At 35.8% G+C, this 27,393-nt stretch overlaps 1 protein-coding gene across 35 annotated transcripts in view; it reads left to right on the top strand.

The window, feature by feature from the left end:
* The window catches only part of Lingo2 (leucine rich repeat and Ig domain containing 2), a 1,124,971-nt gene that overhangs the window by 212,240 nt on the left and 885,338 nt on the right, over positions 1-27,393 (top strand). For 32 of the 35 annotated variants that reach the window (XM_063252386.1, XM_063252380.1, XM_063252305.1 and 29 more), the window contains one exon: positions 17,754-17,850. The exons of 2 other annotated variants lie outside the window; for them this stretch is intronic. The gene's annotated coding sequence lies outside the window, so the exon portion shown is untranslated. Of the gene's footprint in view, positions 1-8,066; positions 8,426-17,753; positions 17,851-27,393 lie in introns of those variants that run through there. One more of the 35 variants, XM_063252262.1, reaches the window with a different exon arrangement.

Here is a 27,393-nt window from a genome sequence, read left to right as displayed (position 1 = left end):
TTCCTGGGCTGTGCAGCTTCAGGCTTCCCAGTGGCCAGTCTCATCGGCCACCGCCTCTCTGTGCCGCTCTTCAGTCCTTCTTCTCTGGACTTTATAATGTGTGTGTTTAAAGTCTGGTCCCAGGACACATTCTTTTTCTCTTCTCTTTTCATCCTGCTTCTCCTTTCTCTCCCTTCCTATATCTTCTCACCTCATCTATACAGATTTCTTCTCTAAGAATATTAGATTTGATGGTAAGAATTTTCAAGGTTATGCCCCTAACTTGCAGATATGTTTTCAAGCTTAGACTCTTCCTTGATCTTGATTCTAAATCCCACCAACTACTGAGAGCTCAGTGAATCCTTAACTATTGCATACATGCATGAATTTCTGATTTCCTAAGGAAAAACTTCTTGGTTTATATGTCTACTTCATATTACTCAATATTACCAGTATCAACTACAACAGGTCAAAATCCTAATTCACTTGATTTTTTCTACATACATCAATTATCAAATTCTTCTCGTTCTTTGAAAATGTACTCCAAAACTACTTATTTCTCACTGTCTCTACTGTCACTATCATGTTCCAAGCCACCATTCTCTTGGGGATAATTAAAGCTGTCTCCCGAGTGTCCATCTTGCCTCCAATTTATTCCTTTATATATTTTTTCCAGCACTGAGTATTGAACTAAGGATGTTCGCACCAAACTATACCTCTAGTCCTTTTTATTCTGTATTTTGATAAGGTCTCAGTAATTCAGTAAGTTCTCCAGGCTCAGTTTGAACTTGGATTCCTCTCCTCAGCCTCAAGATGGCTAGGATTACAGCTTGTGCCCCACCCCTAAATTCAAAGAAATCTCTTCAAACCGCAGATCAGCACAGAAGTATCTTTGGTTTCCCATTTCTCTCACTCCAAAACCTAAAGTCTGCTATGTCATTTTATCTCTTATTGTGCTGCAAGTGATTTTAAGGTTTTGATAAATCTTTCTTACTAAAACATTTGAAAATAAATCAGTAAGTTGCATAAGACTTAACTGTACTGCGGGTCTCCCTTTCTTTGTCTCTCAAATATCACTGTTTTTTCTTTCTCAGTACAGAAGTAATAAGAAGAAACACCCTGAAAGGTGCACATTACATTTTAAATGATATGGAAACACCTGTTTCCTTCATGTCTATTAGAAATAAATTCGAACCCGCCCCCCCTCCCCCCCCCCCCTCTCCCTCCCCCCCTCCCCCCTCGTCCCCCCTTCCTCCCTCCCGCCTCCCCTCCCTTTCTGTCAAATAGCATAACAGACAAAGAAACATAATTGGATGATGTAAGCAAAAAATCAGAAATTAGAAAGTTAGTGTTTGGCCTGTGTAACTGTTGGCTCCACCTTTAGAAAGAAAAGGTGGCTGTGATATCGAGGAATACCCTAGGTCACATTTGGTTTCATTGTTCTCATATTGACTTCCAAAAATAAAACAAAAGTTTGTTTTGCTTTGTTTTAACTTTTGTGTTTGGTTTTCTCACTTTCATCAGTCTACTAGGAGCTAGTTTTTCGCCAAGTCCTCATACAATTTGATTCTCTAACCCTAATTTTTTCCTTCTTAACTTGAAAAAATCTTTCAGGTAATTTCTGTAGGCTTTACCTCATGAAGTTTTGTCAAAAAATAATTCCCTGGGATGTATGTTAAGTCTAAGCACTAGGCTAACCATTCAACTTTGTAAAATTAAGACATCAAATCTCGAAAGCTAATTTTAAACAAAAGATATGGAAACAGGGCCCTCCTCTGGAAGGGAAGTTCATATAATAGAATGTTTTCATCTCATGTAGAGTGTTTGGGACTGGAGGCATAGTCCGGGACTATAGCTCGCAGACTACATGGGCACAGGCAAGATTCTCTCTGAGCCTCATTTCTCCTTTTCTAACATGGGCACAATCTTGATAACTCCCACAGTGAACACTGGGCGTGTGCTCAGTTCTCACACATGTTCAGGTCTCTTCCTGATGGTCATGGGAAGAGTTACCATCATGAATGGGCAGGTAAGTAGTAGCTAAAAGGGTTCCCTCCTCTAGATAAATGTAAAACCAATATGATCTATTTCTCTCATTTTTCAAAGCAGTATGCTTTTGACTGTTTCAAGAATTCTTCCTGACATTGAAAACAGTACATCTAAAAAATCTTCATTATCTTTATGTAATACATTAAATATTTTCATTGGAAACAGTGTGCTATACAAAAAAACAAAAAAAAAAAAAAAAAAAAAAAACCAAACAAAACACCAAATACTGCAATCCAGGACATTTAGATTTTTTAATCTGTATCTCTGTTAAATGTAAATTATGCATCAGTTGGTATCTTGATGCATCAGTCTATTTATATAATAGATGTAATACATTTTTCAAATAGTGATTATAAGGATTAATACATAATTGTGTCAGTTTGTCTATTCATTTGAATCCTATTTTTGTCTCCAAATCTTTCTTTATATGGAAAAAAATCTTTTCTGCCTATCTGACATAATCAGTGTGCAGATTGTATTTGATAAGAATGGGGAAGCATTTGGAAAACAGTCTGCCTCTCAGGAAGGAGCACAGTAGTACTGATATCAGTGCAGTCCTCTAAACATTTGTGCATGGTGTGCAGAAGCAAGGGAGTCTTCATCCTTATGCTGCTTCTGCATATCCTATGACCATGTTTTCTAATTCTTGCTCAGCATTTGACCTCTTGATCACAAGGTAAGGAAATTCAACATCAGTTTGAGAAAAAAGGCTTTTTAGCCTCATCTTTTATATAAAGATGAGAAGCCTACATGACTTTCCCAATCAACTTGCTTTTACTAGATTTTGGAAAGATGCAGAAATGAATATTTCTTCTAGCCCAACGTTATTTAAATGACCAAGTTCATAGATTGGGCTTCCTTTGATACACAGTATGATGAAGCTAAGTCATTCAGGTAGCTTTTAAGTTTTGCTTCACTGGAACAGTCTGTATGAACAAATCCATACTGAAATTGTTCTTTTGCAATCTTTATGAAGACAAATTTGGACCAAAGAAGTTCTTTGCCAAATTGATGTATCTACTAATAGTTTTCTCTTTTTTCTATGTGGTTCTTATTTGATAGGGATATGATAATCATTACTTTCATGTGTATGAGAATTTTATAAAGGTCAAAGATATTTTAAGGTATTATAACACTAAAAAGGAAATTGAAATGATTTTAAAATGTATTATGTGGATTTTCTTCATTATTAATTTAAGTATAAACTAAGCAAAATTTATTTTTGCTCCCATTTTGTAATTGTGCATTCATAAAGTTCATTTTAAGGGGTCATAATTTAGTAGTAATAGTTAAATAATGTTATTTAAAAACACTCTTTACCATAAAATCATGATTCTGAGTGTTAATCCTCATTGTCTACGGATTCAATTCATGAGATAAGAATTTGAGTATACTCCAGAATTTCCTTTCCTACTTGTGTTTTCTGCCAAATCCTATGGTTAGTTCGCTTCCTCAAAAAAGAAGGTATTGAGAGAGCAGTATTATCATTAATTGGTTTGCTGTTCTTGTTTCTTGGATGTGTGTAAAAATACACATCCAAATACATTTTTGTGTAAATGATTATTTACTTTTCATTTACCTGAGGAAAAGAAAATTTAAGTCAGCTTTCAAATTTCTAACTTTAATATTTGTATTTCAATAAAATCTAAACTCTGCTTGGGTTGAAATTCATACTGATTACAGCTTTTTTAATATTCAGAAATGGCAGTTTTACTCAAGGAAAGTAATGAAATAGGTGTCTTAGTCACTAGTTTTAAAATTATGCATTTTTTAATAAACATTTTGCTTGGTGCAGATAGTAGGGTTGGTAAAACTCCCCTGAATGTGATTTTTTTTCTTTCCAGTTTTCTCTTGTCCTCATTCAAGGCTACCACATATGCATAGTTTTTTGTATGTATGTGTTTGCTAGAGAAGAGTCCATTTTTTTTAATGGAAACAAGGTAAAACAAAATTTATTAACAAAATAATAGGAGAATAACAACAGTTAACACATTGCATGTTGTTATCTTTAAAGTAATTGCTCAAGATATAAGATAAGGACATTGGGTCATGGTTATAGTTCAGTGGCACAGTGCGTGCCTGGCAGTGCAAGGTCCTGAGTTTGATTCCTAGTACCAAATAAGTAAATAAATAAATAAACTAAAATTAAAAAAAAAAGATACAGGCACAAAAATTTCACCAATTAATGTATTCACTATTAGCACAAACCTTCCTTTTGAATGTACCAAGGGATGCTAATAGTATAAATGATTTGCATGTGTAGTGGTTGATTGCTTTGTCAACTTGAGACATTTAGAAGCTCAACTAAACTGGCTTAGCAATTATACACTCTAGGGTATAGAAGACCCACTCTAAAGTGGCTCATCACCTGCATTGTATAAAAGAGAGGGAGGAAGGACCAATCAATTTCATTCTTTGGAGGAGCTCCAGTCCTTGCATTAGACTTGAAAGTCATCTCCTGCGTTTTGTTTTACCTTGCAGCATTTCCAACAGTGCTCTGATTTCCAGGTTCTGACCAGAGTCTCCAATATAGTTTGCAGCATACAGGAGCTGCCTCTAGGCCAGTCACTCAAAAACTTTACAAATTAATTTCCAAGGCTCTTAAGCCAAATGGCCAGACAGCATAACAGCAACGACCCCACTCCTGATACCAGTTTTATTGTAGCCAGGGGTTTCAAGGAGAAAAATTCCATACTGGACACAGAATTTATAATATTATTTTATGATGTTCACCTACATTTAAATACAAGAAAGTGCAGGAGATCTGTCCACAACACTAAAGACCTAGAAAATCCAGCCAAAGCCATAGATCCCATAGTAATTTCCTACATGAGTACAGTTGAAGACCTGGTGCCCATGACAATGACCCCCATGAGCTCAACTGGAGCCTAGAGCCATGACCATGACTCATGCAAGTCTGTTTTATATATCTGAACTGGGAAGGCCCAAAGGTCAGTGGTGGAAGCTAGAAAGTCTATGCCAGTGGGATGAAGGAGCTGTGCTAGAAGGTTGAGAATTCTACACTGGAGGCAAGAAGCAACACACAGAATAAGGACCAGGGCGTCTCCCAAAAGTACCGCAGCCATCCTCAGCGACAGTGAGGTTCTGAGCTCCTCCAATGATGAGAACAGTTGAGTGCATATCAGGAAGCCAGTGTGACAAGCTTGTCCTGGATATTAAACAGCACACATCTTTCTCTCTGGAACCAGGAAGCAATGCTCAACATAAGGACCAGAGCTCCCCCAAAGTGAATCTCAGCCACTCTCACCACCAAAGTACTGGGCTCCTCTGATGATAATGGCTGAATTCTATCAGGGAAGCCAGCATGATAAGTCTTCAGGGGTACCAATAGCTCCAAAAAGTGGCACTTAGGAGAACCAACAATGCCCCACTCTTCCTCTTCACGTCTTCTTTTATGCTGGCAACTTTCTTCAGGTGGGCCATCTACACCCAGCATCATGCCAGTTTAATTCTGCTAGTGTCAAACTGACCACCAGTTGTTAACCATAACAGCACATTTCCCCTTTTCCCCTTTGTCCTTTCCCCTTCCTCACATCCTAGTTCCTTTTTACTTTTGAATAATTTCTTCTCATTTCATGATATCTATGATACATTTTAGACTTTGTTATTTCAGCTTCTCACATGAGAGAGACAATATGATGTTTTACATGTGAGTCTGATTTATTTCACTTATAGGTATGGTCTCCAATTGCATCCATTTACCTATAAAAGTCTCAATTTTATCCTTCTTTATGGCTGAGCAGTACTCCAATGCATAAAAATACCACATTTTTTTTAACCCATTCCTTGGTTGATTTGCATTTGAGTTGTTTCCAAGAATTAGCTATTACACATTGTACAGCTGTAAGCATGGGTGCACATATATAGCTGTGGTCTGATGTTTTTAATTCTTCTTGGAAGATACCAAAAAGGGGAATCGGTAGGTGACATAAGACCTCAAATCCTAGTTTTTAGAGGAATCTCCACATCTACTTCCACAGTGATTGTACCAGTGTGCACTCTCACCAACAGTGCAGAACGGTTACTTTCCTCCATAGCTCCACTATGTTAGTTATTGGTTGATTTCTTGATGAAACCTTTTTATTTTTTTTTCTGAATCCCAGTGTTTTAATTTGCATCTCTTGAATGACCAGTGATGTTAAACATTTTTTCATGTATTTGTTTGTCATTTGTGTTTCTTCATCTGACAAGTGTGTGTTCACCACAGATGCCCATTTTTAGATTGAGTCTTTGAATTTTGAATGTCTGACTTTTTTTCCAATTCTTTATATGTTCTAAATAGAGGCCTTTGTCTGAGGGACAATTGGCTAAAAGTTTTTCCCACTGTACAGATTACATTTTCACTTGGTTGGTACACACGTCTATTTAAATTATCTCCAACCGAACTTTCTATCTTTGTTTACTCTAAACACTAACCCTAAAGATTATTCTTAGGTCTCATTTCACCTGTGTTTATTTTTGTGCTCTTTCCCACAGGCACTATGTATGTGTATGATTCTGATGCCTAATAGTTTGATGCATAAATTTCTAGCACATTGACCTGTCCCTGCAGTGAGTTATTGAAAACAAGAATCCAGCTATGTTATTTCTCGCTTAAAATCCTCCCGGCATTTTCATTCTTATAGAATAAAGTCCTAACCCCTTCACAGAGTGTACCACATCCTGAGTGATCTTGCTGAAAAAGCAGAACTGCTTTGAGGTTTCCAAGACTGTTACGGTACTTTTTGGCTCTACATTTTTGCTGGATCTGCTCCTCTCTGAAAAGGTCCCCTTTTTCCATTTATCATAGTCAGAGCCCTTGAGATTTTAAGGTTGTGGACTTATGTCCCTATATGAAGCTCTCTTTGGTGCAGTTCCTCTGTCATCCCTATGTGCTAGGTCCTAAATTGAGTGCCCCACCATGTTCTCTAATATTGATACTGTGCATTTGCATGTGATTTCCAAATTGGGTTTTATTTGATTGACTGAATGACAGTAAATAAATTATGCAACAAATAACTGACTTGAGTTCTTTCAAGTGCAACTTTCTCTTTTAGTAAATTGTGATTAGCAGTGATGCCAACTTCAGGTTATACTGAAGATTTAATATTTTAATATACATAAAGTGCATAGAATAGAATCTATAAATGACTGTATTGGTTAATATATTTAGGAAGCTGGAATTTTAGAACGCATTGATAAATATAAATATGTTGCACTGTATACTCAATGCTGTGTCTTCTATAGTAGATTTTACCATCTTTAATCCATGGAAACACATAATCTTTTAATTTTTCAAACAAATGAACTTTTTCCCCCTTAAATGTTGTCAAGTATTTTAAAAAGCACAGAAAAATCATTCCAAAATGGCATCAAGAGAGATGGTACAGAGGTAGCAGGCATCTGAGAGGAAGTCAGAGTGATATTAAGTTTTGCACAGAGCGCTCTTTGATCTTGCTGGTTTATAGAACAAAACAAACTTCTGTACTGCTAGCCTATTAGCTGCCCCTGGGGAGAAAACTTGATCAGCAAGAAGAACACCATCTAGAAAAGCAAAGTGCAGAGAACAAAGTGTCTCTTGAAGTTGCCTGGATGATTGCTGTGCTGCTGATAATTTCTTCATTTGAACTGATGGTTAGAGGCTCCGAGTCTGTATAAATTCAGTACAGATGTCTCCATGCTGTGTTTTATAGCTTCAACTTTCAGAATTTTCATTGTAGAAGACTCATTTGCTCTTTTGGGGCAGCATTTAGAACTGAGATGATAAATAGCTCCTCTGGGTTTGGAGGAGGTTCTAAGCTTATATACTGTGGTTTAAGTATACATCCAATCTTTTCTGAGCCCAGAGGAAAGTATATGGAGCATTTCTTCAATCTATTTACTCCTTTTAAATAAACATGCAAAATACCATCGTGGTCTGTCTTTTAAGTATTTCTTCACAGATACTCTCTGGCTTTGAAACTCTGAACCAGAATATATCATTAATATATAAATTGTTAGACTATGCTAGGGGCAGAAAATTGCCACCGATTCTTTATTTGGCTTTTGGGAGCAAGAAATTCAAGAGCAGTCTACCAGAAAGGGAGAGAGAGAAAGAAGACAAACCTGTGTGCACAGCGATGCTTTCCTCTATTCTTGGCACAGCTTGAACTACGCTGGGAATTGTGGAATTGTTACATTGAATTGCCATCTGGAGAATTACACCAACCTTGACAGTAGATAATTGAGTTTGTATTATTAGCAGTATCACAATGCTTCATAGCTAATAGATCTAAATAAATATGCTCTTTCTTTTAACATTTTCTTATGTCAAGGCATTTGCTGTTTCTTCAAGCAGATATACCTGTTCAGGCATGAGGATTACTACCAATTACCATGGAGTGAGCATTAAGTAAAGGTGGGTTGAGTAAAAGAATACATGAACGAATGATAGAATTAGCGCATTTCAATTTCTCCTTCAACACTTTCTAAAACACTAATTCAGCAGCTATTATTTCTGTAAAATGTTTTTGATACTGAATGTAAAAGTGATTTTGACTAGTTTATGCTATATGTGCTTATAGTTTTTATAAAGAATTTTCCCATTTATAAATCTATGAGCAAAGTAAAAAATAAAATAGCAGCAAAACATTTTAAAATAGCTGCACATTATTGCTGCAACTCATACATGAACCAGTTAACATTTTGGAATATATCTCTCTATCTCTCTCTCCTCGGTCTCTGTCTCTGTCTCGCTGTCTCTGTCTCTGTCTCGCTGTCTCTCTGTCTCTCCAGCACACATACACCCACACACGCACACACACACACACACACACTTTAAGTAATATACATATACAAGTAATGCATTTGCCATGTTCCATTTTAGCCAGTCTCTCACAGTGAATATTTTGGTGGTTTCTAATTGTTTATTGTTTTATAGTAAAAATTATAAATTATAAAATTAATCAAATGTTACATATAGCAAAATAGACTTTCAACATAGAACTCTTTTTGGACTTTCTACTGAGAACTATTTCTGTTACTTTTGTGTCTGAGCATAATGAAAAATTTACTAATTTACTAATGTTGAGTATCTTAATGTCACCATTAAAGATTTAAAATGCAATTGTGTAAACACAAAATTTAGCTCTAAAACTGTCCTAAGAGGAATATTTCTTTTATTATCTTTGAGATGTACACTATATTTACTACATGGTTATTACCGTCATATAATTGCTTTCAGAGTTTAATATGTATTAAAAGTTTGGGCTCTAACATGCAAAATACCTTTTATGTTTCACTCTGTCTAAATGACATTTATACACTTATTTGGGTCTTAAAATTTTCTCCAAAGCAATAGCCATCTGTGAATAGTCGCAGTAATTCTGTTTTCCACTATTCAAAGTCAGATGAAGCTGGATTAGTAAAGTAAGTACTAAATCTTTATATTCATTTTTATGTAGTGGACAAGAAAAGAGTGAAAGAAGAAAAGAGTGGAAGAAGAGTGAAAATGAAATGAGGGGGAAATTAGAATATGAATGATGGAAGAATTTACCTCATAATCTTGAACACATTTTTGTTTTCTTAGTTCTCCTATCCAGATGTTTATTTTACCTTTCTTTTGTCCACATCTTCCCTCTTGAACTTATTCTTATCTTTCTCTTACCATCTATCCACAGTATTGGAGTTAGTCTAACCTGCAACTTACCTTGGGCATTTCATACCAGGCTCATTTCTCTCCTGGTTCTTTTATGTGCTACACTATTTTTAAGTGATAGTAAAAGAAGAGAAAGAAAGCATGTTTTCTTCGCTTCTTTTTGTCCTCTGAAGATGAGACAATTTCATGCTTGTATCTATAATTTTCATCCCAGTGGTTCTGAAACCTATACAATAAACCAGTTCATTTAAACCTTGAATTCATGAGAGTCTACAAAGAAATAATAATCATAAGCAGTATAAATCAGGCAATGGATAGTTAAAAAAGCAATGGTATATAGGTGGTAAAAGTGAACAAAACAGAAACACCAACCTTCTCCACAAAGTTCTCCAAAATGCCTCCCAGAAACTCATGTATTGAGACTTGGGGAATTCAGGAGATGATTGGGTCCTGAGAGCTCTTCAGTTATGTCCCATCCATTTGGTAGATTTAAAGTTGGAAGATATTTGTGGGTATGAGGGAAATTTAGAAGATGGGGACTGTATCAATTGAGTGTATATGCAAGCATTATCTTGAGGACCATATCTTGTCCTGGCTGCTCTCTTCTGATCCTCTCTTTCTCCTTGCTTCTTGGCTGCTGTAATGTAACTAGCTCTACTACACTATGCATTTGTTACCATGACACTATACGTTCTCATAGACCCAAACAGTGTGACCATCAGAATGAACTGAATCCTGTGGTATAATGAGCCAAAATAAACCTTTCATCCTTTTAATTCTGGTGACAGCTGTTAGTCTCAGCAATAGGAAACTGACTGACATATCTGCTGAACTCTACACAAGCTTCTCTAAATATTGCCCGTTTTATCAATGTCCTTTACATCTTGTTGTACTAATATCCTCTTCCTTTTATTGGCTTATAAACTGAGTCACTGAAGTCTTGTTTTTTTTTTTTTTGTTGTTGTTGTTGTTGTTGGATCTTCTTTCTTAAATAATCTCTTCTTTCTTCTAATCTCTTATGAAGTGTACCCCACAGCAGTGTGATGTACCTAAGGATTAAAGCATAGGTAGTGTTGTGGTTTGTGTCAAAATATATTCTCAAAGCCTCATGTGGACATAGGTGTGGCTTTTCAGAAGTGGTTGCATCAAAAATGCACTTCAGTGATTAAGGATGTCATTCTGAGTCCAAGGATGTGTGATTATTAAATGAGTTCATTAATTGGTTTATTGTAATTCTAAGTAGAATTAAGGGTGCTGAACCCTGGCTATGAGTGCTGTTTGCCCTGTAAGTGTGGATAAGCTATAAGGAACAGAAAGAGTGTCCCCAGTTGCTTGTCACTAGTTGCTTATTGCTCGCTGCTTTCTGTCTTCCGCCTGCCCTGCTTTGCCATGGACTGGTTTTTTTTGTTTTTTTTTTTTTTTTTTTTTTTTTTTTTTGGTACTGGGGATCGAACTCATGACCTCATGCTTGCAAGGTAGGCCCTTATGCTGCTGAGATAAATCTCTAGCCCCATGCCATGGACTGTTACTCCTCTGCAGTGCCCCTCTGTCATACCACCCTGCCTTGGAGCCAGTTGATTACAGACTGAAACCTCGACTGGGAGCCAAATACACTTTTCCTCTTTTACTTTGAGTATTGGGTATTTTTTGTCAGCAATAAGAAGAATAAGACAAAATTTGGTACCAAAGAAGTCAGATTGTTGCTGTGATTGTAACTGATTATGTGGTTTGGAACTGGCTTCTGGGAAGAGTTATAAAAGGTTTAAAAATTCTGGCCAAAGAAGCAAAGAAGTGTTTAAATGCCTTAAACTGTACTTGATGAGAGACTCTGGTCAGAGCGCAGAAGACAAGAACGCTGACAGAAATGCTCCTGCTACAGACCAGGCTCAGGTGGTTCTGTTGGGAAGGACTGCATTACCTATTGTACTCTGGATGATGTGTGTTTTGTTTTGTCAGAAATTTGTCTGTGTTTTGCTTATGTCCAGAGACTTTGCCTGACCTTGAGATTAAGGGTAGCCGACTATTTAATTTCAAGGCAGTCTAATGTTGAGACAGTGACATGGCGATTGTTGAGGTCTTTACCCAGATCTGTGTTGAGAATCAATAGCAAAGAGGCCTGGAGAATGATACAAAACATTTTGAGATGGCCACAAAGGAAGCTGTAGTAAAGTTGTGGGCTGAAAAGATAAAACAAAGGACAAATTTGGCAATGAAAAGATTAGCATGAAAAAATCAAGTATTTCAGAATAGGACATTGGAAAAGATGTCCTGAGGACATCACAAGAAACAGCAGCAGGACTCCAACTTTTGCAGCCTCAGGTTGCCAAGGTGAAATAATTTGCTTTGCTTTGAGAAGATAGCCCCAGAAAAGTAGTGGCCTACTTGAATCTGTTTCTTGGGATTGGGCTAAGGGTGTTTAGAAACCCAGACACTTGACCCAGCACATCTTGGCATCATCCATGTAGTACTGGGTTTAAGTGCACGTAGAATGCAGGTGTTGTGGGATTAAGAGTGCCTCACCCAGAATGTGAGTGCTGTCCACCCTAATGGTGAGTAGCAAAGGCAGGAAGATAACAGTTCCTGGAGCACTGTGTGTTCTTATTTCCTGCTCACAGGACAGAGTGTAGGCATTCTCTAAATCATGTCTGGGTCCCTATCTCTATCAGAGGATTTTTTCAAAATCTCCTGTCATTACAAACACTTTGCCATTTCTGTATCTCTCTTTGCTACTATTGTCTTTTTGATAGAACTTTTGGATAATTTGTTCACAGTAACATTCGGTTTATTATTTCAAGGTCATTTTCAAATATTATTTTTAGATTTGCCTGTGCTCCATATTCTCCCCATTATAATCAGTGCCATTACAATGCTGAAATGCAGATAGAACACCAGAACCAAACTCAAAATAGAGTCTTCCAGTCAATATACAAAGAATACAGAAGTCTGTGACACAAGCCTTGATGTTTGCCATTCCTATGGTCTGGGTATATTTTGTCACCCATGGGTTCATACATTGAAGGCTTGATCTTCAGTATGGCAGGGTTGAAGTGATAATGTCTTTAAAAGGCAGGGCTTATAGAGAAGTCATCAGGTCACTGAATGTGGTACCTTTGCAAAAGATTAATGTTTTTTGTTGGATTCTATTTAATTCTAGTAGTTACTTGACTTTCTGCTTTCAATGTGATCTCTACTTCCCACATGGATTCCAACCTTTGGATGCCATCTTCCATAATGTCCTCACCAGAGGCAGTCTGTTCAGAAAAACATTTTCTAGAACCTGCAGAATTGCGAGCTAAATAAATTGATCTTTATATCATTAAAGTGTGATTTTGTAGTAATAGAAAATAGATTAATGCAGACACTATGATCACATTGCACTGAAACATAATTAGCAATTAAGCAGCACCAGAAAGACTTTAAACTTTGAAATTGGATCAACATATATTTGAGTGTAAAATTTGCCACTTGAAAGAAATGTCATTTTTCAAAACTTTATATAAGTAGTTTGAGTTTATTTTTTTTTCCTTTCATAAAATGGACATTAGAATCCAAAAGTCTTGCCTTATTGTAGGCTTTGAGGTGCTGCAAAGAATCTAGTGCGCTGCCTAGAACATAACACAGAAATTCAAAGAGCTTAATGATCACTGTCATTTTAGTGGCAAGAAGAAATCCTGGGGTGAAATGATCTGTGAATGCATTTTCCACTAAATGTTAAAGTCTTAAGAAAAATTTTATTTTCCTGGATCCACTTCTTTTATGATGGCCTATTTTTGCATAAAGTTGTATAAAGAATCAAAACAGCAAAAATATGAAGAAATGTTTCACATCCTAAAAGTGGAAGTCACTGTGCTTATATAAATTCAAAGTTTATGTTCTCCGAATTGGGGATTGGGAGAGCCGTAAGCATGGCCTTTATTACTGCCACCTGGAATGGTGACGCCTCACCTGTAACAGACAGATGATAGTCAAACAAGAATCATAAAGTTTAGCAGAATCTAGGGAATGCGGAACTAGAAGCAGGAACGGATCCATAAAAGAGTGTTAATGTCTACTTCAGGCACAGCATTTTCATTCTGGTTCTCCTCCAAGGTAAAGCTTTCTCATTCTGCCAGATTTCACACATATAAGTTTGTAGTTTGTAATTTGGCTTTATATTGCTCGGGGAGCAGATAGCTGATTCCCATCATTCTTTTTGCTTTCCAAGAGAAAATTTCTCCTTGTGTTCACTGACCTACAAAGCGAAGGTAAGTAATGCTGCCCAGGGAATGCTTCCCATGCACAATATTTTAATACACTTCCCGGAGAGACTAAAGCATAGACCCTGGCTTTCAACCACCAACCTCCTGAATGGCCTTTGTCTAAACACCTGGATTACTGAGGTAGTCAAAGCTATTTTAGGAGAAAATTCCCTGTTCTGTCACTTGCTCCTGCTAAATTAAACATCCCCTCTTAAAATTACAGCATTCTGGAGTCACAGGCGTTTTAGAATTTGTTGATCCCAGAATTCCCCAGAGGAATGTCATCATCCCCAGGGACAGTACATAATGTGAAAAAAGAGGAAGATATTCTGTGGTCAATTTATTAAATAATTCTTTTTAAATTGTGAAATTCTCATAATCTTTATGTTTAGAGGATTGTAAATAAAAAGAAAGGATGGGGGAAGAGGGAGGAGAGTGAGGGTGAGAGAGGGATACAATGAGAGGGAAAGAGAGAGGCAGGGGTACACATAGAATAGGTAGCATTACTAAAAGCAGACTCTGACATGTTCCCATTTTTTAGTGCATGAGCATCATGCATAATATTTTGGGAAACACCAGTATGGTTACTTCAATTTATAGATAAGGAAACAATGTTACTGTCAAAAATTGTCTCTTTAATAAAAATTAAGGTTCAGTTTTAAATCATTACACGCGCAGCTTCTGTTCCTGTTTGGCATCCTAACAGCTGGCACCGGCAGTCTTTTCATTCTCCCAAGCTTCTGTTTTCACCCTCATCACCCGGGGTTACATGCAGTCTCAGAGAGCTTGTGCTGTTTCCAAAGGTGCCTGCTGCCAAGTTGCCTTCGATTTCCATAATGGTGAATAGCAGCCGAGAATTCCCATTTTCCTGTCATGGACTGATTTTATACTAATTGTATGTATCACTCCACACAGTTGCATCTTATTAGTGTGAACATTCATAGTGCTATACTGATGATGACTCAAAGTCGTTTCTTTGTTCACTCATTTATACTGAATATAGCATTTCCTTGTATTTTGCAATCATAGTGTGACAATTTAGAAATTTTCATTTTTTAAAGACAAAGTCAAATTTTACTTGGTCTTCATATAAAAATCTGGACATAATGTATGGTGAGAAAGACAGAGACAGTGCGGAGTTGGAAGAATTATCCCTTTATCCACTGTTTTATGCGTGTTATAGTGAGAGGTAAAATTATCTGTTGAATTCTTCAGGTCTCACCAGCTCTTACAAAATGTACAACAAAGTGAAAGAACTGACAATATGTCTCAGGTTCAGCCTGGGAGACAGTGACCTGGCACATGTCCAGTGGCAGAGTCTACTCTCAATGCTGTTTTTGCCACATCAGTGGTAGATTTTTCCTCCTTCATAGTGCACATGCCCACATCAAATGTCTTCTTCCACTGCAGGTCATCCCTACTATCTCTGTAACAATCACTGTGTCTTTTTGTTATGGCACAAGAGAAGGGCAATGCTGTTTATAACATACACACATTCACACGTACACACACACACACACACACACACACACACACACACACACACATATACACATACACTTGTACACCCGATAAAACCAACATTTTAGCAGAAGGAAGAGAAATTCTTGGTACCTATGATTATTTGAAAATCACATCAAATATTTCCCTTATTCTGTTTTTAAAATATATTGCCACTGTTGATTATGTAGCTTTATGTGTACAAGCTGTTTAAAACAATATATAATTTATCCTGCACTTCAAATTTCTATGCATAAAGTAGATCTATTTATGAGTACTAAATGGAAACAAGTATGTAAATGTAAATTAACATTGTAGAAACTTAAAATAAATGTATCCATTTATTTTCTTTTCAACAATCTATCCAGTTTCATAGATATTATTGGAGATTAAATGATAAAATAAATGGCAAGTACCTCCATGAATGTTAGACTCTTCATTTTTCCCTCTTTTCTGGTTTTCTCACCTCCAATCTAAAATAAAACCCAAATTCTTTAATACAGTCCACTGAGGGAAAGCAAAAGCAATCTGTTATTTTAGTAAATAAATTTTAAATAAAGGGTGGGGTACACAGCTGTTGAAAAACTGAAAGATGAAAAAGAGGCCCCTGGGCATTATATGATGAAGCTCCAATGATAAACATAGGTATAAATGAAATCCATCCTGGACCTTGGAAGGGTCCCTACATATCTCTAGTCCCTATTTTTGGGGTGGGTTATGTTGCCAGTGATGGTGTTACAGGAACTCAGAGCAGAAGACTCAGGGAACTCAAACTACAGGAACTGTCAAGGAAGGAATGCAGGCCACCCGGTGCTAGTACCTCTGAGAGGGAAACAGAGTGAATTAGTCTTGGAATAGCTTGAATAATCTGTACACAAATTGAGATGAATTGGTGAAGGTTGATTACAAAGGGAAGGAAACCATGCTCTCCTTTCTCTCTTTCGCGCTCCCTACTGTAGAACCAAAAAGAAAGGCAGCTAACAAGGGAGGAATGTAGTGTGTAGAGTCTCAGTACCCAAGTCTCAAATCAGGATAGAGATGCATTGATATGGAGCAGAGAAGCAGTAATTTAAAGACAGAATTCCTACCAGCCTCCTTTGAAAGAGAGATTAGAGCAACTTTTGTTTAGGGCTTTACTCGAAATGAATCTATGAAGAGAACTAAAGATGTGAATATTCTTTGATAGACCCAGTAGACTGTTTTTTTTTTGTTTTTTTTTTTTTTTTTTTTTTTTTTTTTTTTTTTTTTTTTCCTAACATTTGGGAAGGGAGACTCATCTGTGCCACCTAGTACAATTGTAATTACTGTTTTTTCAGAAATAGAAATCCAGGAAGCCACCAGAATATTGAAGCAAAAGAAATTGTTTCAAAGTGACTAATTTAAAATTGATCACTATGACATGCCTTCATTAAGCTTGAGATATTTCAGACAATCAAGTGTTCAGTGTTTCATTACTATGATTTGCATAACCAGGATTTTATTTAATTATTTTTGTCGAAGACTCTATTTTAATGAAACCAAAATAGTTATTAAAGGGTATAGACCTAGGCTGATGAATAAGTGTGATTTAATGCAATTGCACTGTAATTTCTTGCAATAAATTTGACTTGTTAGATGTGTCTCTGTGTGTGTATATATATATATATATATATATATATATATATATATATCAGTATGTTGTGTTGTGAGAGAAAAGGAAAGATAAAAATGGAAAAAGAGTCATCTAAGAATAATGGAAAAATTGCTCACTTTTTACAGTGGGAGTTGATGTTGACAAATGTATAAATGAACTTTCAGTTTTCAAAGTTATGGATAGAATATATACATATATATTCATAATAATTGAAATGATAAAATAATTAAATATGTCCAGTGTAACATAGTGGTTTTGTTTTATCCATTCATCTTTTAAAAGGAGATTCATAAGCTTCTTTAAAAAAATATTACTCATTCAAAGTATTTCTCTGTCATTAACACACTAAGTGTAACTTGATTGGTCCATACTTTCTCTCATCTACATATTGCAAACTTGAAACAAATCTAATGAAAATACTCAATTTGATGTTAAAAGTGTCTGTATTTGAATTGTTGTTTCCTCATATCTATTTATGAACACAAATTGACCCACAAATTACACATATAATGAAAGTCAGTATGTGAAAAAAGGCAAGCAGGGGTGTCATCCAGGATGGGTGCATCAGACTGGGTTGTGAATTTGCAGTCTGGAAATACCTATGTGACTTGTTTTAATTTTTTAGAATGAGAGAAAAAATATCTACATGGGAAGTGACATGAGAAATTTTGAAATTTATTTTCCCATGTTCCCAATATTTTTTGTTTCATTTCATTAGGAAATTTACTGAAGATGGTTTCAAGATGTAGAATCCTTATATATGAAGTATTCCACATGAAGTTTGAGAATCCTCATTGAATTTGCTTCGTGTTATGGTAAGAGGACATGATCCTTAATATTTTGCCCCTTGGAGAATATGATGAGGAAAAACATAGGAATTTTGTGTATGTGTGTGAATTTTTATTTGTAACAAACATGTAATGAAAGAAAATCATGAGTGTTTTGCACTCGTACATAAGAATGAGATTCATAAATACTTTTTTATGAATTTTCAGTGATTATTCTCTATCTTCTACAGTTGAACAGAGAACAAATAGGGAACTTGGACTTTTGATTTATTTTCTAATATGAGTCTTTCTGGTATTTACACTTAGTATTATCACAATAGTCCTAAGCAGTAGTTATTATTCCCACTGCATAAATGTGAAAAGCAAAATCTAGGGAAAGCAAAACCTTATTCAAGATATTGCAGCTATATACTTAATGACACACAAGTTACTTGACTGCAAACTTTACTTTTTCTGCTGTGGTGCTGCTAAACTTTGAAATAGTTGAAAAGTCAAGAAATGAACTTACATTGAGGGTAAGTGCCTTGAGTTTTCAGTTATCATTTGGAGAAAAACCATAATTGCCTTACCAGATATGAAAAAAATAAGGTAAAGGAATTTCCTTTATGTAAGGAGAAAAATGTTTCTATAAAAAATTGACTGGTTACGTAGATGATTATGTTTCAGAGCAATTGAACATTATAGAAAAACTGACATAAAATATATAGCCTAATTTTCTCTATCATCTGTGCTATAAGAAAATCTATACACTTTCTGTATACAAAATCTTGTCATGGTCAATACAGTTTAATGGAACTAGTATTAATGCCTGCTTTATGGGTAAGTGGTACACAGAGAAAGGAATTTTTAAAGTCTCAATTTCCTTTCCTATGGTGTTACAAGATTCCACTGAAATGAGTTATTGTAATGTATGCAAACATGTGACTTTCTGCTTGGTATACAGTTAATACAAATGATATTGATATCAGCATCAAAGACAGTCTGGTGTAAAAACTATTAAAATATAATCTAGTATTTTGTTGAAGCTCAAATATTTAGAGACTTGTGATTAAATAAATGTTTATCTAAAAAGTTGTCCTCTTTTAACATTATGCAATAATAGTGTAGAACATATCTGAACAATTTCATGTTACTGATTGAAATTTTTACAACTTCATTTCACTTTAGAATCATTTATTTATAAATAGTAGAATATAGATATTTATTCCTGGAACTCATCAAAACCATTGGATTTAGTTGATCTACTGTCCTACCTGAAAATGTGCAGATAAATCTGCCCTAATGACTGGAAACAAAATACTCTGTACCAGGCAGTCAAATATGTTTGAGCAATATTCAGCAGTGAGCCCTGGGAGACCAGCGAACATTCTGTTAGTGGTAGTTGTGCTCACAGAGTCTTGAGTCTGTGTTTGTAATAACCAGTAACAATTCTGTAAAAGCAGATATCATGTCTGCAGTTGGAGATTACATTTTTACTTTCTGTGCTGTGAAAACAAGTGGAGGGAGGGATGCCAGCACTCAATATAAGATTCTAAGGAGAGACTTCAAATTGTCCCCAGGTTCCAATATATTTTCAGTTGTTATGAAAGAGTAAAAGCCTATAAAATTAATGAATTCAGGGTAGTTATTGAGTTAGACTCTCCACCTTCAATACAGAACGCTTTCCTCCAGCATCATGGGAACAGAAGATGGGCATTCTTTTCCTGAGCTATTTTAATTAGTTTTTGAGACACCTGCATAAGTATTATGTCCTAACTATACTATGTTACTTTTTGATTCAACAGTATTGACGTTAGACAAGAAGTGACTCACCAATTATTCCCATATTCTCACATTGGGTCTAGTTTTAGATTGAGTTAAAAAGTTGTTGTTTTATAGGAATAGGATTCTCTTTGCTAAGGGCCACATGTTCTTTCTTTGATTTTTCTCATAACTTTGTATGTGCTTCCTATACATATATGTAATCTACAAGCTGGTAAAAATTTATCTATAGAAAATATTGACTCACCAAATTATAAAGTTGGAAAACCATGGGGCCAAAACTCAATTCTGGCACAAAAACAGTGTATGAATGCCACAGCTGCTTACTAATCCTAGGATAATCCAATTTTACTGTCATCAAAGGTTTTGTTTTATGGCAGCCAACAGCATAAGCACATATGGGAACAATCAGCCTGTATTTGTTTTCTTTGAAGCTTCTGAACACATAAAACACCATCACCTGCTGAGTTAGACTTTGAAGAGCATCAATAGAGTAGGTCTATTTCTTCTACTTTATAAAATCACTCAGAAAAAAGTTTCACAAAAATGTCCCAAGTATCTCCTGCTTTCTTGCTGTTTTTAACCAATGAGTTTATTTTCACAAGGTTTTTGAATGTTTGAATGTCGTCTCTCAGAGAGAGATGTATTAGAGAATAAACCTAGTGCAGTAGAAACTCATGTAACATCCTCTAAAAACAAAGAAAAAATAAAATATATATGTAGTTTTGTGTCTAATTTCTAAGATCTATGCCATCAAATTTCAGCTAAAATATTTTTGCTACTTGTAGATCATATACTTGAAGGTTATGAGTGCATTGGTCTTCTGCCTTGACTAGCTTGGAAGATGGATGAGATAAGTCATCCTGGATGGTGCAGGCAAAGACAACTGCCTAAAGATGGAAAAGCAATAATATAGGTGGAGTTTGGATTCCTAGATTGACTTATAGATAAAAACAGAGTGGGATTCCTTTTGTGCTGAATGTTATGTGAAAGATAAATACCCTTCACTTGTTCAGACATTGCTGTTAAGCCATTGTACATGGCAAAATGTATCAGGAAACATTCCATGGATGTTCGGTCCTCTGTTACTCAGCATTCTGAGAGTTCAGTCTCAACCTTACAATAAACACCGGGCCTCTAAAGAACGATATCACAATTACTCAGCTCTTCTTTGTATGGATGAAAAACCATCTCTTCTGGCCTATCTTAGTACTTATATTCTTCTGACAAGCTTTTCCATTGATTCACCATTAACTCCACGTTCTCTTTTCCAACCCTTTGCAGAGAAATTCATGTATTTGTAACTTTTTCTTTTTTCTCACTTTTTTCTTAGTAGTTTTATAAATTGTTTTTGCTCCTGCATTTTTTCGTGCTCTTTTATTGTGAAGAAGTCAAATGAGAAACAATAAGAGCAATAAACTCTGAGATGAACTTTACAATCTTTCCTTGCTTTACGACATACACAATAAACTTTCAAAATGAAATCAGACCATCTAAATGATATTGATATATAGATCTCATTAAGTAGATATTTGAAATGTCTGCTAGCTGGATAACAGCATCCATATCTAATCAACCTGTAAGACTTAAGTAATGTCCCCTATTCTCAATCTTTTGGTCTTATCATTTTTTATGTCACCATGGCTCCTTATTATACAGAAGATTTTACAGATATATTTAATGTTCATAGTAGCTAACAAATAGTGTCTTAATGATGCACTGTTCGGGTGCTGGGGATTTAGCTCAGCGGCATAAGCACCTGCCTTGCAAGCAGGTAATCGTGAGTTTCATCCCTGGTACCGATAAAAATGTTTGAAAAAAAAAAAAGTTAAAACGTTAAAAAAGTTAATGAGGCACTGTTCTCCTAGCTCCACAATGTAATGTTATTGTTTAGCTGAACAATGTGAGTTATTGTTGACCTGAAATTTAGCTATGGAGGATACTCCCTATCATATGACTGGTTTGACTCATATTGGCGTTCTGGGAACTAACCTAAAATTGCCTCTTTATGTATAATTAATAATATATTCTCTAAACCTTTTAAGTACAAAAATGCAAAGTTTTTGTGTTCCTTAATATATATGATGCATAGTTGCCCATTAAAATGGCATTATTTCATCATTTTTTTTCTCTCCTTTGATGCTTACTTTATGACTCTTGCAACTAGGTGTTAAACACACATCACTTAACTTTGCTAAACCAGTGAGATGAATATGGCCACATTATAGTCACCAACTGAACTTATACTTAGCATTTCTTTTGTGGAAGGTATTGTTTTAGGAAAAAAAGGAGAAAAGTATCATCAAGCCCTCCAGTTGTTCATTCTCTAATAGGGAAGGTAAATAAAGTAAGTAAAAACAAACAAACAAAAACCTAATAGCAAAAGGCAAGGAGCAGAAAAAGATAGTGCTCAGTGTTACTGGAAGGGGAAGAAAGGTAAAGATCAGGAAATCTTCTGTAGGCATTTTACTGGAAAGGTGGGAAGACACATTCAGACCGGTAAGATAATTTTCCAGAATGTCACAGCTTGTTAGTATAAGAGGAGGGGCAAGTATTAGCACCCCAATACTTGTTCTGGCCAGGAAATCAAGCCATTCTGACTGTAGAATTCTCTAGTTTTTGAAGATTTCTGTAATTGAATTGGTACTCCCAACCCTTATCACTTCCTCCACTTGCTCTTCAGCCTTTGCTTCTCAATTGTAGCTAAATTTTAATTTAGTGACAAAGATGATATACAAATTTAGGTCTCTTTCAAGGCAGAATTTCCAAATCTTAAGCTTTCATGCATACTGTTTCCTGAGAGTGATTGAAATGTGACTGTGTGTACAGTAGACACGGCTTTATTCCTCTACCTCCCCTTTCACAACACCTCACCTCCATGGGGGTGCCATCCCGGGGAAAAAACCTCAAGGTACTCGGGAAAGGAAGAGTCACAGGTCAAGTACAGCAGCCATAGGACACAGTCCGGCGAAAGCTAGAAAGGAAAATTAGGGGAGAAACAAAGTGGGCAGCCTTGATTCCTTCAGGGCACATGTTTGGCAGTGCTGCTCTGCCTCTTAATCAAACTTTTTCTCCTTCTGCTGTCTGCTCCCTCAGATGCGCACAGTAAGAGAGAAGAGTCAAATAGTCAAATGTTTCAGGTTTTAAGGAACATATATTTAAAGTATGCACATGTATTTAAGAGACCATAAAGTGCATGATTTTGAATTATACAAAAATGATCTATTTCCTCCCAGAGGAAATTGTTTCTCTGCAGATCTGCTGAGGGAGATGAGAGGAGGTACACCTGATGGAAATTATGGCACACTCAGATTTCCATTATTCCCTGGCTTCCCATCTTTCCAGAGTCCTCCTTTTCTTGAAGTATTTGAATATTTGACTTTTGGATGACTCAAAATATTAATGTCAACCTCCTAAAGATAAATATCACTCCAAGAATTTTTGAGACAAGTTCTTGTTTTGTAGTTCAAATTGCTCTCAAACTCAGGATCCTTCTGCCTCAGCCCCCTGAGTACAGTATGTACCACTATGCAGAGCTCGTATTTTTAATGTTATTATTGTATTGCAGATTTTACTAGTATTTTACATTGAATAAATTAACAAATAGCATACAGATCATTAAGTTTATATAAAAGTAATAATTTGGTGCAAAAATAATAATTTGATGATGCTGTAAATTAGAGATGCATGCATACTCATGTTTATAATAATACAATTTATAATATCTAGATCTTGGAAACAGTCTAGCAATTAGAATGGATAAAAAATGTAATATTTATGTACAAGGGGTATTACACTGACATAACTAACGATAAACTTCAGGAATTTGTAGATAAACAGGTGTAACTTGGCGCCAGAGACCAATTAGACCTCTGGATACCTGTGTGGCTAACAGTGGAAATAAAGAAAGATAGAGACAATATTCAAGGTAGAAGAGGGATGAGAGAAGCCTGCTTCTGGTGAACATGATTGGCAACCTGTATGGTCCAGTCGCATTTATTAGCCAGCAAGAAGCACTGGGGAATGGGATCATAGGTCATTTGTGAAATGCTTGAAAGAAACTGAAAATTAAGAACAAGTATAACTTCAAAATTGGAAAAGGTAGAGCACACCTGTAATCCTGGCACTTGGGAGGCTAAGGTAGAAGGATCATCATGAGTTTGAGGCCAGCCAGGGCTACCTAATGAGGTCAAGGCTACCCTGAACTAATAGAGACCCCATCTCAAAAATAAACAAAAAGTGCACAAGGCAGGTCAGGGATTTAGCTCAGCGGCACAAGCACCTGCCTGCCAAGCACAACATTGTGAGTTTGATCCCTGGTACAAAAAAAAAAAAAAAAAAAAAAAAAAAAAAAAAAAAAAAAAAAAAAAAAAGTTGGAAAAGATTAAAAGGAGAACAGGCCCTTCATCACACCCGATGCCTACAAAGTTAACAGGGATTGCCCTGAGAGCACTGCAGTTATGAGCTTTCCGCATACAAACAGAAAACATACAGCTTTCTGTAAATTTTTCCATCGCTGTGGCAGGTCAACCAGGTCACAGGACTGTGGAGCCTAGGTCAGCAACCGGCCCCACACCGATCTTACACAGCCCAGGTCCCAACAGTGTGACAGGATCGTAAGTGAAATAAGTCAGAGACTAAGTTTCAACATTGCATGGATTTATTATACATGCACACACACACAGCAAAATAGAAGAGAGATCAATAGGAATGAGGGAGAAGTTCAAATAATTGCCCAAATTATAATGTTTTAAAATATTTCAATATACATACTAGTTGACTTCATTTGTACTACTAGTTTATCTTAGTTGAAAAGAAAGATTTGTGGCAATAATATCTAAGGGTTCTTTTTTTGTAAGATACGTTTAACATGTCCTGTACTCTGAATAACTAGTTTGAAAATAAAATACACAGTGTAAGAACTGTGTTATTTTTTAGTAGATTATAAAATTTTGTGGGCTTATTTTAGAGAACACAAAAGATCATGTACATTAAAGAATGAATAAATTAGTACAGGGTTTGTTTTAATATAGAAAACAAAATAACAAGGTTTTTGAATTTCTTGAGAACATGACAGCAGTTTAACTGTAATATGCATATTTGGCTCATTGCAAAAGGGGCTTATCACACAGTATCAGGCAGCTTCGTTGCACAGCGTCATCATTGTGTGAGTGCCAAATTGTACTTGTGTATTGTCATACACTGCTCCAAGATATCGCACACAGTGGTTAATAAAGCAAGAGGGTATAGCTTGTTGCTTCTCAACTTTAAAGAATGACAGCAAAATTGTGATTGTAGTATAATTAAATCTATCTGTCTAGATGCTTATTCTGTTTGCAGAATTCACAAGTGGCGTCAGTCCTCTCATCCTTTTCTGGCTTTGGTCACTGACTCTCCTGTGTGTGTGTGTGTGTGTGTGTGTGTGTGTGTGTGTGTTTCCAGTAAATGATTCACTGAAAATCACAAAGGAATTTTCTCATTTTATTTTCCATATTTAATTTTTTTTACTGGATCAGCTTATGTTCCTTACCTTTTGGTAGGGAGAAAGAGTTGTAGTGATTTGATATAAAGAGTTAAATGTGAGTACATATTCCTTTTAAGATATATTAGTCAATTTTCTTCTTTTCCGGGGCATTTAAAGCAGAAAGGAAATAAATAAAATTAATTGCCTAACTCTCCAGATACCTGTCAGACTCTGACATGTGCACTCCTTATAATTAGCACTGTATATTCCAAGTAAGTTTTGTAAACAGCAGGGGCCCAGGCTGCATGAAAGCTGCCTGTTAAAGAGGGGCAGCGTGCAGTAATGGAAGTTCGGTCAGCTGTCTCACATTGTGTCGGGAGTTGCTAACCATGGCCTGAAGACCCCATATTCCCCAATCTCCTATGTGTGATGTATGACGTACATGTTTGTGCACAAACTTTTAGTGTTTCTTTTATGATTTTATTAACAGCTACAGTCTTATTGAACATCTTGACCTGGAACCAAGGTAATATCTCTGTGTCAGATAAACTAACACTAGGCTTTGTAATGAACAAGCCATAACATGTATAATTGCTAAAAAAAAAAAAAAAAAAAAAAAAAAAAAAAAAAAAAAAAAAGAAAGAAATCTTACTTGTCTCTTAAAGAGTGTGGTTAGAACTTGAATGATTGTCATTGAAGTGGAGGTTTAAGTAGATGGCTCCTACTATTTCGTGTTTTGCTATTTTCAAAATGTGACTTAAAAGGAGAGTTAATGGTGAGACTGTTGCTCAATGGGTAATAAGTTATAGGTAAGAGCAAAAAGTTCTGCTATACAGTTGCATAGTAGGGAAACTATAGATAATAATGATATTTTTTAATATTTTTGCCATAAAAATATTTGAGGAGATAGGTATTTGACCTAAACATTCACAATATATACACAAGTCAAAATGTCACATAGTGCCCCATAAATATTTGCAATTTGTATGTGTTATAAATTATGAATAAATTTGAATTTAAAACATTTATAATACAATCCATCTTTCACCAGGAGTGGTCACATGCCTGTAAATCCTGTCACTCTGAGAGGGGAGGCATGAAGATTTCAAGTTCCATCCCAGTTGAGCACCTTAGTGACTTAGTAAGATTCTGTCTCAAAACTTAAAAAAGGTTAGCAGTATAGCTCAGTGTGCAAACCTTGAGTTCAATACCCAGTAAGTGAGTTGTTAAACAAAAAAAGAATCAGAATTTGAAAAGCTAAAACATTAAGCTATTTGCATCATAAAAAACAAATGATAAAATGTGTTTTGGAAAGAACAGCATGTAGCTGGAAACGCACTCTATACTCAAGGATTTAATCACTTTACTCATGCATTTTATAATCAGCGAGGATAGGAAGAGAAAGCCTTCAGTTTAGACTAAAAGAGAAAATGGAAAAGAGATAGGATTCAGAATGGGGTGCTAGAATATAGGACAGTAGAGCTGTCTGGCCAAGTGGCTGTAAACATGAGTTTCCTACAAGAAATGAAAAGAAAAACCCCAAGAAAATTTACCATCAGCAGAGCTGCCTATGCCATCATATTTTCAGAGCACTCAGGGTGAGATTGGGAGATGAGGCTGTTTCTTCCTCATTTTTAGAAAATGGGGGCATCACCTCCATTTCATAGAGCATGAGTATCCTTACTCAGGGCCTGAGGACCATGAGCAAATGCATTTATCTTGTTTAATCTACCCAGTTCATGGTGTTTTATCATGCCAGCCTATGTTCACATGCGATTGACTACTTATAATTAAAAATAGCACTTTCCATATGTTAAATACAAATTTAAGACTCATGTACCTTTAATAAGCTTTAGTGATAATAGTTATTACAATTTTATAAATTATGGAACTCAGGTCAAATAGAGAAAGTATAGATCTTTAAACAGCAGAGAATTCAGTATGATTCCACTCCACTGGGACTCTGTGTGACTATGGAGAGCATAACTTCTCTGGGCTTTCATTTCAGTGGCCACTAAGTGACGGTGACTCATGTCATCTTCAGAAGATTATTTGCTGGATTTAAAGATGATGATTTAACTAATATTATTATTTTGTGTTTTTCTTGTCACCATCAACATCAGTATGCTTTCTGATTATCTTATATTTTCACGTCATCGACCTGTCACAAAAGTGGGATTTCAGACATCTGAACACCCTTGTCACACTATCTTCCTTTCAAATTCTCATAGAAAGACTTTTTGTTCTGACTTAGTAGAAAAGAGAGATTTGAACATAAGGTTGTCTTCAATGACATCCTCCAAAAATACTACAAAATTGGTTTCTAGGGAGTGTAGTCTGCATAT

This window comes from Cavia porcellus, unplaced genomic scaffold (assembly GCF_034190915.1).
Source record: "Cavia porcellus strain 051 isolate PalLab524CR breed Dunkin Hartley unplaced genomic scaffold, mCavPor4.1 scaffold_1, whole genome shotgun sequence".
Taxonomy (NCBI): domain Eukaryota; kingdom Metazoa; phylum Chordata; class Mammalia; order Rodentia; family Caviidae; genus Cavia; species Cavia porcellus.
Note: the sequence above shows the minus strand (reverse complement) of the source record. Positions and strands in the feature narration are given on the sequence as shown.